At 48.3% G+C, this 12,309-nt stretch overlaps 1 protein-coding gene across 2 annotated transcripts in view; it reads right to left on the bottom strand.

The window, feature by feature from the left end:
* Positions 1-12,309, bottom strand: part of LOC111844554 (teashirt homolog 1-like) — a 29,190-nt gene that overhangs the window by 4,666 nt on the left and 12,215 nt on the right. The gene's annotated exons all lie outside the window — the stretch shown is intronic.

Genomic DNA, 12,309 nt, shown 5'->3' with positions numbered 1-12,309 from the left:
ATTTCAGTGTGCCCTACAATCATGCAAAATATTAATATTTTGAGATCAAAATTAATATATTAACCCTCCTGCAGCAGCAGAAATGGGGTTAACAAACAGCGTGAGGGACAAAGCGCTATAGGCACAATAAACAAACAGCTGCAGCCTCCCACATGAGAGCGACAGGGAGGAAAAGATTAAAAAGAAATTCACTGAACATACTCGGTCGCTTTAAAACACCTTCAGAATGTGACTGTTTAGATTAAGGCAGATCAGTCATTCTAATGTTCCCATTTAAAAGCAGCTAAACAGATTAATGCAGATACGTTATCTATTCTTTCAAAGGTTTTTAAATCTTAGGCTGAAATGTTAATTAGTTTAATGAAACATTATGTGGTTATTATTATTTACATCATGGTACAGTATGTAAAGGATTCAAATTAAAACAATCTTTACAATATGCAGGTAATCTGCTTCACAATGCTGCTGTAGTCTGAACCTGCAAACAATGGATACCCCTTTCCCAGAGTTCCTCTCCCGTCCTTTGTTTTTTCCCAGAATTTTCTCCACTAGCCCTGGGGGAAATATGACTCTTTACCCAACACTTATGTCAGGCCCTCCACCTATGTCTCCACCTCCAGAAAATACCTGGAGATGGGAAGCAACACCGGTTAATTACCAGTAAATGGCAAAGCAGCCTTTTCCCGTCCAGGTCCCTGAACCCCCCCCTCGGAGGACTGGAACCCGAAACCGCTTATGCGGTTCCCTACAGCTGGGTGTTGTTCCTGATGTTGCTACATCAGCTTCCATATTCGGAACAGCGGGCAGTAGCAGTTGTTAAGGACGTGGACAGGGGTGGGGGTGGGGGGGTATTTCTGTTGAAGTGCCCTTCCGCAAAGATGTCGACCTGAATTATTCCAGCACAATGTCCAGAGGCTTGAACACGTAACAGACAGATGCTTTGAAAATCCGAGCTACACAATCAGGGGACTGCAGAAAGGTCTCACCTGCAAGAGACCCAAACTTAGATTTATGGAATGTCTCAGCTACCTTACAAAGAAGAATAACTCTCGTTTCTTAATGACCTGAACGAGGGATGAACACTAGCTGTGTGTCAGTTCTCAGAGAGTCACGTGTTCAAATTCCCCCGCTCCTACTGCCTGTGGTGTCCCAGTGTGGACATAATGATGCGTTCGTGAGGAAGGAAGGAAGAAAGAAAAAGAAAGAAAGAAAACATATGTTCCAAAACAAGGCCTACATAAACAGCTTCAGACTGTTAGCTCTGCTGACGCCAAGGTACGTAGCTGGTGAGGATGAGGAGGGTGGAGAAACATGGATTGGGGCAGAATGATACCTAGGAAGGGAGCTTGTGCCTAGGATGGAGAACATGAGAGAGCGAGAGAGAGCAACCCCCCCCTCCCCCAGCCCATTCTCTTTATCGGGCACGTCCCCCCCATGCAACTCGCTGTCCTCTCCTGTGGAAACAGATGTTCTGTCAGCTTGAAGCAGTGTGCAAAGCCGCCGTGTGGTAATGCGAGAGGACGCGCTGCCTGATAGGCACAGGGCTGTGCGCGGTAAGGCCACCCGAGATGTGCAGGGGACACATGCATGGCTGCGATGGCGCAGGAGCCTGTGTGCGCATGTTCGCACAGCCCGATGCTCTGACTCCACATCACAAACAAATGTGCAGAACCAGGATCTCCATTACAATTTATTTAATTATTCTATGTATTATCTGCCATATTTTAAATCATATAAAATAAGCAAACATATGCAAATGTGTACAAAATAGTACAATATAGAAATAATAAACTGTAAAGCAGTTCAATATAAAAACGTACGATCGACTGACATCAGTAGGGGTGGTGGGGGGTTTGGCAAGGGCAAAGCGCAGCACTGAGTGTCCTGGGAAGGCTGTGCACCAGACTGCTGTGTCTGAAACGTTTGTCTAGTAAAATAAAAATGAGTAAATAAAAACAATCGTAGGCCGGCGTGCTATTCGGCTCCGGAGCCGCACGTCTCCCGAGAGCGCCTCGACTGACGTGCAGCCGTAGGAGTCGCTCTATGCGCCCGTGAAATCACAGATGCCACATTTATGGCATGGCGTTCCAGCTACGTGCTTCCTCCCGGCCCACCGCCCACGCAGAGCGAGCGACCCCGGGGGAAACCCCTCGCGGTTCAGTTAGGTAACGCACAGCTGCTGCTCATCTACCCCACACGTTTCATCTCGTCGCATGACTGCAATTTCCGCTGCAGTTATTATATAAGACGCGGTGACTGTCGATGTCTTCGCTGTTTTATGCTAAGAAAAACTCCTGTTTGGGGGCAGGCCTGCTTTGCCTTTCCCCCCATCACCCTGACGTCGGGTTGTCAGGTCGACGGAAATGCCCAGCGGGGCCGCGTGCTTCCCGACGTTAAATGGACCCGATGGAAAGTTGCACTGGCATCCGAGCAGAAATGAAACTAGACAGGGCCGTGAGAATGGTGTGTCACCTGGCCGACTCCAGCCGGTGCCGCGGACGACGTCGTCTTCGCTCCTCACCCCCCCCCCCCAACCTGTGTTATTTATTCATTTCTTTTGATTTGGGGCGAGAGCGATCACAGCACCGATTTGGGGCCGCTAATGTCCAATTCGGGCTGCCTTCACTCATCCAATTTAGGCGGTCCTGTTGGTGCCCGAGCGGACCGGGGATGGCGGCGCTTAGCGAGCCCTTGCCTTGCCGAGGCCACTGACAGTCTTATTTCTCTGCTAAATTCACTCTGTCACCAGGTCTCCATTACGTGCCACTCAGCACCGATGCCTTTGAACAAGACTGATCAAATGGTGCAAGCTGACCCAGCAGGCTCAGTAGGAAGCCCCCCCCCCCATCGCGAAGTGTAAATAAAAGGGACATTATTATTTCCTATGTCCTGGTGTGTGGAGACCAAGCCAATTATGGTAACTCTGTGCCATGGCAACGGAGGTGCCACGTTTGCTGTGGGGGAGCCGGTCGGGTCGCTTGCGACCGCAGAATAAAATTTGAGTGCTGAGTGCAGTCCGAAACGACATAACCACACATTTCTACTTACAATCTTGACCGTTAATGTAACGTAAGTAGAGAACAGCTTGTGCCGTTACTTAGTGTCTGTTTTTCAATGAAAGTAACAGCGAGAGCTTCAGGCATCTCAGGCTGGGAGTTCTTTAAACAGGCACATAATACTCAAAGATACACACACAGACAAAACGAAAGGCAGCCCAGAGACTAAACTTACGGGCAACCAAACAAAAAGAAAGACAGGCTCACAGGCTCAATGAAAAGCAACAAAGACTAAACATACAGGCATAGAAACACTCAGGAACCAAAGCAAAAGGAATAAAGACTCAGAGGCCAAACGAAATGCAACACAGACGAAACATACAGGCACACAAACACTCAGGAAGCAAACGGAAAGGAACACAGGCTCTCAGGCCAAGCGAAAAGCCACACACACCCACACTGTAGAGCAGCATATGTGGGGATGCAGGTCTTCCCTAAATTAATATCCGCCCCCGCCGTCCCCTGCTGCCCCCACTGCCCCCCCCCCTCCCCACCCATATGGCAATGGGCCTCTGGGCCAAAAATGACCGGCACTCCGCCACCTCCACGAGACCGGCCACGCTCCATCGGTCCGTCAGCCACGTCGCGCTGTGCCAGGGACGGCCCGGGACAGGAAGGCGCGCGCGGCCAACGCGGCAGCCTGACCACGCCAGCTCAGGAAACAAAGACCCCTGAAATCTGACCCAGTGCCACGGTCAAACTGCGAGCCCTCTCCGTCCAGCGGGGTCTTTCTGGGAGTAAAGGTCTTTCACAAAAAAAAAAAAAAAAACAATTAAAGACATATCATGCTTCCTTCACTGCAGCCCAGAGAAGAAACACATCCTTTGAAGAATACCTTGTTAAATGCTACACTGGATCTGCTTTTCACTGCGCTACAGCCTAACAGAACCAGGCCAGAACTTAGGATAAAAGATTGTCAGGAAGATGAACAGCCACCCTGTGTGGCTGCTAGGGAATAATGATTTTAACATTCATACTTGCTGTTTAAAATGTTTACATTTTTTAAATATTTTGGAATTGACCCTCCAGTGTGGGAGTGGTTGGGAAAAAACACCAAAGATTATGCTAAAGATTTCACTGCAGTTTCCAATCAGACTAACTAACTGATATGCTCGTTTAGGTAACTAAGTTAATGATAAGTGTGGTCATAACAGAGGACCCCCACCGCCCATCAAAGCTTCGTCAAATGAAAAGCATTACTGGAGTGATGCACACAGAAAATACACTTGTGCCATTTTTGCCGTCGCGGCGGAACAGAGGCCAGAGCACCGTGTCTGTACTCCTTTAGCGTGAGGTGAATTTTCCGGGCCGGTCTGTGGATGAGACAGCGTGACAGAGACACAAAGCAGGTCGACACAAAAACACCTGTCTCCAGCAGACGAACTCCTCTGTGCATGGAGCACTGATCCAGCCCCGGGAATCTATCAAACGGGGAGCTGATCCCAGTTATACATTAATGGACAAGCGGCGGCGTGCTGCAGCACTGCTGGCTCTGTGATTGGCTCTCACTACAGTGACTGGTTCACGCTTTGCTCCTGGTCTAATTCCGCGTTCAGCTTTATGTTCTTAGCGTCGGTCGCATTCAGCAGCCTGGCTTAGTCCTCCGGTCCTAAAAATCCTGCTAACAATGCTAGAAGTAACCTCCCCATGCATCCAAGTGCAGAACAACAATACGCAGCCTGCAGGTGTCGAATGCGACGGCAGCTCATTGACCACCACGCCACCTGCTGGTTCACACCCATTCAGTGTCACGGAACAAGCCAAGTACACGCAGTGCCGGACAGCACTCTGACACGCCTCCACCTGGCACCGCCCGGAAGAAGCCGCCCCAGCACCAGCTTTCAGCCATGCCAGCTGTAATGGTTTTGGACTTTCGGAAGGACAGAATGAGAAACGGGAAGCCATTGTTCACGTGCCATGCAGCAACAACCTCTCTCACATACATCATCATTATCTTTAGCTTTAAGAATCATAAAGGGATATCCAAAAGTGGTTCACGGCAAAGTGCTACTACAGGGTTCCCCAACGTGTGACACAGTTTGCAGATTTCCCTGCTCACCTACTAAGCCCAGAAATGAACCGGGGAGCTGAATTACAGTAGGTCTGTTTGAGCATGGAGATCTACAGACGGTGTTGCAGAGTGGCCTTTCAGGACCAGACTTGGGGAACCCTGTTCTAGAACATGCCGTATTAACTAGGAGTGGAACCCCAGCAACTCCAGGCACAACCTGAGGGGGTGGGGGGGGGGCATGAACATTATCTCAACAGGTGAGGAAGCCAGGTGGCAGTTAGATTCCCACCGGTAAATCAGGCAGTGAGCAGACAAACGCCATAATATACAATACTACAATAATGTGATACTGGAATGGTCAGAAAACCATTATGTAAATGAAGTAGAAGATAATTTGTAAGTTTTATTTTCCTCTCCAAGCCGTACAAGGTGTGTATTATTCCACATCGCTCACTGTACGGGGTAGTATTAGGCCAGAATAACATAATTCCATTCATTCTTTTTTTTTATGAATTCCCTAGGCAAAACTTTCCAAAATACTTGACAGAGAAGCATATTGATTTATTAAACACTTTATTAACATCAAGTCAATTTATTACCCTTCCTGCTATATTTCGTATTTTATAATTCGGACGCTTTTTTGAAAATATTTCCAAGCCGGAAAAAAAAAAATCTTCAAATCAAATGGAAAGAAGGACAACTCGAACACCGTGAAACTGTGGGGTAACCTTACCAAATGCTGAACTATTCAGAACAAGGGTCACACAGAATTATCTACAAGACATATCACTATGGTACACAGTATGGTAGGGCTACCATAATACGACCAGAGCAATTTTCATTTCTGTATTTTCCCTTTATTGAATGGACAAGATCCCTGCTATTCTCTGTCCTTGATCAGTTAAGTACAGAGTACAATCAGAAGGGAACTGCTGTTAATCCTTGAGATAAGCTAAGAGTAAGTTACAAATGAAAGCATAGCAGAGGTATTACACCAGGGAGGAGAAGGGGGATGGGGGAGGGGGGGCAAAGGAGCAAGGCGGTCCTGTTTTATTTATAGGGGGGGACTATTTTTATCTGGCTCACGGATGAGAGAAGAGGGTCATGTTCCAAGCCACGGCCACGTGGCGGTGGTCCCATCCGCGGACTCCACACGCACGCACACACACACCCACCCGCCCACGCATCAACCCCAACGCCCAGCGCCGGCGGGGCGAAACGAGCCCATCCGCGGTACCCGCCGTGCCGTCCACAGAGCCCAAAGGCTTCCAAATATGTGGCACCACTGCCAAATGAGTCACGGCTTCAGGACGACGGCGTGCCATGACACAGGAAGCGCACGTCTGAGGCGTGACGGTGGCCGAGGGTCGCACACGGACCACCTCCTTCCAGCTCCACTCGCTCAGAGAAGGCCTAGCCCCTCCTGGCACAGCCCCTCCCTGGCTAATACAAGATATCTCTCCCTCATTTATCACTTTGTGTTGTCAGTAAGTGTTTACTACCTGATGTTTTGGCCCAAAGCCATTTTTATATGGTCCTACTAGTGGATTCTGGACTAAACCAGCTTAAGGTCAGAGCTCATGGGTACCAGATGAGGACTCCCCTGGAATACGACCTAACATCCTCCGGGTCATTCATTCTTTTCCATTTAAAAGGCACTGCATCGCCACCCCACAACCTAGGACTAAAGATTCCATACAAGCAAGCACAACTTTTTCCTTTGTGCTGGCTGTTCAGAAGTGGGAGCCGGAATGTCGGGCGGGGAGTCGGACAGCCAGTCTCATTTCCTGGGAGAGCGGTGACCCATTCGCTGAGCCTGGAGTAATTAAAACCATAAATCTCACTGTCTCCTTTAATTATAACAAACAAACTGGGGCGTGAGCATGCAAACGAATTGCATGTCAGGCCCGTGTTAACGAACCCCCATCTTTCAGAAAATAATAAATCACAAGGTGGGCCTAATTATGCCTTTTCTTTACAATCCAACAAAAAAAAAACATTACAAAGAGACAGTTAAAAACATGCACTTGGCAGAGGTGAAGAGGCACCTTACGTGGTGCTAATCTGCTGATGGATCCGTGTTATATCCGGATCCGCTTGAAAGATGACAGGGAAGAGGCAACAGTGGAAGAGAACCAAACTGATGTGACAGCAAAAATAACTCCAATTAAAACAATCGCTAGCTTAAAAACGGTGACCAAAAATTAATTATGGGAGACTTTTCAGGCTGTGTGTCAGTGCCAGAAAGTGATTTAATTCACACTTCTGCGACAGGACACACAATGGAAGCTATTTATGGGCTGGAGGGGTGGGTTGGAGGGGTAAGTACAAAATCAGTTCTGTATAATGACATAATCTCTCACTTTCTGCGTCTGGATTCTTTAAACACTTCAAATGCCCTCATACAGCATTTGCGGAGTGTGATCTCAGCCTGTTGTTTCACTGAGAGACATTAAATACAAAAAAACACTAAAGAGGCAAAGTTTAGTAAATTTTAAAATATCATTAAACATAAATTGAATTCCTATGCTATGGTACCTGCCCATCCTTCTACACACACACACACACACACACAGGTTTTTTGTGGGACTCTCCATTCATTTTTATGGGGAAAACTCTAATCCCATCATGACGATCTTAATCCCTACCCAGTCCTATCCATAACCTAAGTAACGAAGACTTTCGTCATTTTTAGTTTTTGATTGTATTCACAGATCTTTGTGGGGACCTAAAAAACAGTCCCCGCAATGTCAAAACAACAGGTTTTTATTACATTGTGGGGGACATTTGTTCCCCACACACACACACAGCAATTGGTGGCCCCTGGCCGCCAGTTTCACAGCTGCCATGACGACAGATTCACCCGATAAATCGCTTCTTCCCGTCCCCCACACCTCTCCATAGTCTGACAATGACCTTTGTATCATCAGCTCTACAACCCACATCTAATCTTCTCAACATGGGAGCCTAACACACACATGCACACCCAAACACACACACAGAGCACAGGACCGTGAATCCAGAAGCCCGCCTCCATCACCAAAGTACCCACCTGGAGCGCTGCGCTTATTGGCTTCTCTCCCTGTCCCCCCCTTGAAGCAACAACTGGGAACCGACTCGAGGACACAGCACAGAAACCATTAGACACATGCTAATGAGCCCCCGGAGGCCCTTGTATTCATGTAACCAATCACTGCAAGTGATGCTGAAGAAAGCATTCCTGATTGGATGTTAGAGAAAGCCCCTGCCATTGGCCAAAAGCACCAGTGGGGGGGGGGGGGGACGACGACATGCGTCTTCTGGCAAAACTCTCAAGAAAAATAAATCCAATTTGGATTTAATAAGCACTAATACTCCAGCACTCCTGTCCCACAGACAGACATTGAAAAAGGCAACAGGTGGTCTAGTGGTTAGGGAGCTGGCCTTACAATCTGAAAGCTGAAGCTTCTAATTTCAAGCAGGGTGTGGTAATTGGGGGGGCTGCACTGGAAAAGCAATGGTATGTAGGTGACTGTTTAAATGGATTGTCCTTAATAAATGGCATTTATAACCTGATGCTACCTGATGCCAAAGGCAGAGCGGACCTCATGAGATTGAGTGACAGCGTGAAATCGCAGTTAAAACAAACACAGAATGACTCACAGCTACCAGACCTGCTGGATTCCCTTTTTTTAAGGGATAAGTTCTTTCCTGCTTTCTCTGCCATTCATTCCAGTGCTTAAGCAAGGGGTCACGGAAGTATGGAGATGATTGGAGCAGGCATGGCCAGCTGGGAAGGTACCTACACGGCTCACTGAGTGACAGTTTAGCCCCCTCCCCGCACCCACACGGTCAGCCGGCCCACCCCACGACAGATTGTGGCTGGGGGTGGGGAGCAACTGTCTGTCAGCGAGTGCCAATCAAAGGACACGAGAGGTACCTTCTGGACGGAGATCTGCCAATCGGATCTCAGATCTCAGGCACAGCCTCTGTTCACACCTTTGTTTTCCCACAATCCTCTTCTTCATCCATCTTTGCTCCCCCCCTTTCCCCCATCGCCTCAGGTTTCGACAGCAAGCATTTGGTTACCAATGATAGACTGACAGGTTACTAGGACAGCGACTGGTAGCTTTTGCTCGTTGCGGGGGGAGCAGGTGTTCGGCGAAAGCTGCTAGTGTCGCGTGCAGCATCGGCACCTTTCATTATGTCCCGTTTTTACCGCGGCAAACCCACATGGCTCAACTTCAAAACGTTTGTGCTTCAGCACAATCCCGGGTGATTTATAGGGTGAACGTCTTTGTCTTCCACCTAAGCTGGAAACAAGTGGGCCTTCAGAGACATTTCCTGATATAAATTGTAGATTCGCACTTGGGAGGCCTGTTCCCAAGGGGCACCACTGCAGGCCGCTCAACAACCTAAAAAAGTCAATCGTATCCACATGGGCCCCCTCCTCCTCGCCGACCTTTATCGCTATTGTCATTGTTGAGGAGCTTCAAAAGCCAGCTGGACTTTCCCTCAATTACACCTTCACTTACATCCGTGAATTAATCACTGCCTTCCACAGGACCACAGCTGTTTGCGCTTCCCCAGTGCTTGTGGGGATCTCCTGGGCTTTGCTTGGTCCGCAATACTCGAGCTAGAATGTCGCTTCGCAAACAGCACCAACGACCACGAGGCAGGGCGTCAAAGGTGTCATTAATAAGGAAGAGAGTGCCTTAACGCGCTCGAAGGAAGAAAGGAGGAGCCTGAAATGGCAGAGGGGGAAAAACAGAGGAGGTGGTGAGGCAACGAGAGGGAGACAGAGAAATCGCGCTGACCTTTAACTGCCCTTCACAGGACACATACTTAACACATTACCTCATTTCTGGACTGTTCAATTCACTTTACGACAACTGGGAAATGGGGGGGGGGGGGAGATGGTAGAGAAAACCTCGAACATCAGCCCAAGAAATGGAGACCGGCGATGAATAAGTACACAAACGAGAGATGTGACCTCGCCGCTGACATCCAGCTGTGCACGTCACGCACTGTGAATCATCGCCCTCAACCCCCCGCACGATACACAGAGAGATGGAAACACAAGGTTACTACACTTGCGACCCCCCCACCAAAGCATGACTGTCCAATGACCAAGCAGCAACTTATCACAGATGCACCGCCCCCCCACAAAATAAAGCATGACTGTCCCGCCATCAGGAAGCACCTTACCACACTCACGACCCCCTGTCCCCCCCACCAAAAAAAGTGCATGAGACAGACAAGTCAGCGAGAGGAGGAAAGAAAAGGAGAAAAGAAAATTGTCAGCAAGAGATGTGCGTAGGTTTCCTGACCCACATTCCACCCGGGGCGACGTGCGGAAACTCGCACGCTCTGGCTCCTTAGCCAAAGGTACAACAGCGAACACGATCCCCAAACACTTCTGATCCACCTCAGCAGCTCCGACAAGCAGCATGTGACGACATCGCCTGCTAAAGCCACGAGCCTCATCCCGCTGGGACCAGAGGAGACCTTACTGGGAGAGGGAAGGCCAGTACCCACCTTACAGACCAGCTGAGAGTTTATGGAGTATCCCTAAACTCCCTCTGCCAATGTTCCCCCCTCCAACAGTTTACAACCCCTTCTGCTTTGAACAAAAAAACAGCTGTAGCCTGATCTTCCAAACCAGAGTCAACCTCAGGTTTATAGGGAACATTCCCCAAAAAAATTAATAAAAATAGGTTTAAGACAGAAAATCAAATACCCCTCAAATCATTACGGTCACGTTTATAGGTAAAAAAAATAAATAAAAAAATGGGATATTCACAAAATAAAGTAAAAAAAAAAAAAACCTTACCAACTGCAAGCCATGCATTTCTAGCCTCCTTTTTAAAAAATGATAATAAATAAAAACAAATTCTTAAGCAAATCAAATCCACTTTTAGGATATACGGGCGCTATCTTCTCCCTTAACAAGCACGACAGCGCCTGACAGACGGTCTTTCAAACGCCGGCGAGACCCCCGGAGCCACGCTAAGCGTCAGCTGTCACGCGGCCGCCGGAGTGACAGAGCCTCGTCAGCTTAGCGGGCGCCTGACACCAGCTGCCTGCTACACGCCGGGAGGACTCGGCCTGGAATATATTCTATTTTCCGTATAATGTGAAATAATCCTTTGAGTGAGATAGTAATATACTTGGCATATCTGGGCAATAAAATCTGTCACTGACAGGCATTAATTTTATATTTATAACGGTTTCAATCACGTAATGACGACGTTGGCGCTCGCGAGGAAGCCTTATTACCCCCCTCTGTAATGCGCGCTTGATTAAAGTTACGTCCTAATAATCTTGATGAATAGCCAATGAATCCGGTCTAAAATAACCCATTATTAGACAGATAGTTTTGATTGACTCGTGTTTAAAAATGACTATCCGGCACCGGGAGAGGTAAAAAAAAAAGTTTAATATCATGAAGCACCTAAGTAGTGCTAATTAAACACTTTGCTGTGTTGTTAATGTCATCTTTAGGCGTAAGCAAAAAGGCAGCGCGCGCAGACACCTGACAGAAAGAGGCCTCCTAATTCGCTTCCCTAAAAGACTCACTTACAGACGACACGGCAGCAAACTTTTTTTATTGTTATTTTTAACGGTGAGATACGAGGCAAGAGATTTGCGTGAAAATCGCATTTAAAAGTTCCGGGTCTGTCAGGTTCGGAGGCTAAAGGGGTTTCCCTAAAAGGAGAGGCGGTCACGTGATGGGGGCAGACAAACAGGGGCGCCCGGGGGCGGGCGCAGGGGCTTCGGGTTACGGCGGCGAGGCGGCGCGCGGACCACGGCGGAGTATCCTAATGTAGCCGTAAATCAGGCGGCAGACAGGAAACCCTCTCAAAGAGGCTCATGTCACAGGGGATCAATAGGGAGGGGGCGGGGGGGGGCGTGTTTCTCAGGCTGGCTTAGCTATTAAGAGAACAACGCACACTTGGGAGCACGGGGGAAGGAAAAAACACCGATGACTATCATGTCTTTAACTGTACAGAAAAAAAAACACTAAAATGTTTTTTTTTTTTTAATGAGTCAGTTCCATTGCCCTACCCCTCTCTCTCTCACACGCAATCCATTAAAGTTCTGCAGCTTTCAAAATGCCCCCCAGGGGTCCTTCTCGAGTTCCTGCTCCCCCCCCCCCCCCACACACACACTTCAGTCCCAGAGCTTAAATAATATCAGGCATGACAAATAGAGGCACAGTTCTGATATCCGCAATCCATCTTTGCTTTAAAGACGCATCCA

Source organism: Paramormyrops kingsleyae, chromosome 9, assembly GCF_048594095.1.
Source record: "Paramormyrops kingsleyae isolate MSU_618 chromosome 9, PKINGS_0.4, whole genome shotgun sequence".
NCBI lineage: Eukaryota > Metazoa > Chordata > Actinopteri > Osteoglossiformes > Mormyridae > Paramormyrops > Paramormyrops kingsleyae.
This window is presented reverse-complemented; position numbering and strand designations above follow the sequence as displayed.